Genomic DNA, 722 nt, shown 5'->3' with positions numbered 1-722 from the left:
GCAGCTGCAGAGCCCTGCCTGGCAGTGACCGCTGCACAGGGGCAGCTGGGGTTGAACCCGCGCAATTCAGTTCCGCAGCTCGCCACACTGCAAAGCTCTCGGCTTTGCAAAGGCGCTGCACTACCTCCGGTCATCCTCAAAGGACAAACCACCCAGAAGGGCTTACATTCCCAAGGCTCCTGCCTTGGGAGCATGAGACAGAAATAGTCAGCAACCACTCGGCTGACAAATCTTCATTCCCTCCTCAAAGGGGAGCTTAGTGACTAGAAAAAAGACACGCTGTTTTGATTTAGAGATTCTTATGTGCATATACGATCTTTGGCATTGTGACTTCACATGTAACGTTTAAGTCTGATTTCATTATGAATGTTGTGGCTTCAGAGGTTGTATAGAATTTCATATAGCATCCCAACACCATACCTACAACTACAGACAGAATTGTGTGTCTTAGCAAAAGTTCTTTCGGCTGTCTTGTCTTATTTTTCAGAAAAGCCTTGACAGTATTTAACAGTTCATCTCAACACAGTTCAACATAACTGTCACAAAACAGGTTTGGGGTTTTTTTTGCTTGTGTTTAACAAAAGTGTCAATATCTTGAATTAGATGAATACAATGGAACTTCTGATCTATTTAATTGACAGATTCATTTACTGATAAATTAATTCTGTGCCTTCTTTAATGTTTGAGAACAGTTGCTATAGGAGTTGACCAATACATTCTTT

General features: G+C 42.1%; 1 protein-coding gene across 1 annotated transcript in view; it reads right to left on the bottom strand.

Annotated features, from left to right (window-relative positions):
- Window positions 1–722, bottom strand: part of PTPRO (protein tyrosine phosphatase receptor type O) — a 65,942-nt gene that overhangs the window by 2,925 nt on the left and 62,295 nt on the right. The window lies entirely within an intron of this gene.

Source organism: Egretta garzetta, unplaced genomic scaffold (genome assembly GCF_000687185.1).
Source record: "Egretta garzetta isolate BGI_Z169 unplaced genomic scaffold, ASM68718v1 scaffold81, whole genome shotgun sequence".
Classification (NCBI taxonomy): Eukaryota; Metazoa; Chordata; class Aves; order Pelecaniformes; family Ardeidae; genus Egretta; species Egretta garzetta.
The sequence above is the reverse complement of the archived record's forward strand: the minus strand, read 5'-3'. Positions and strand labels throughout refer to the sequence as shown.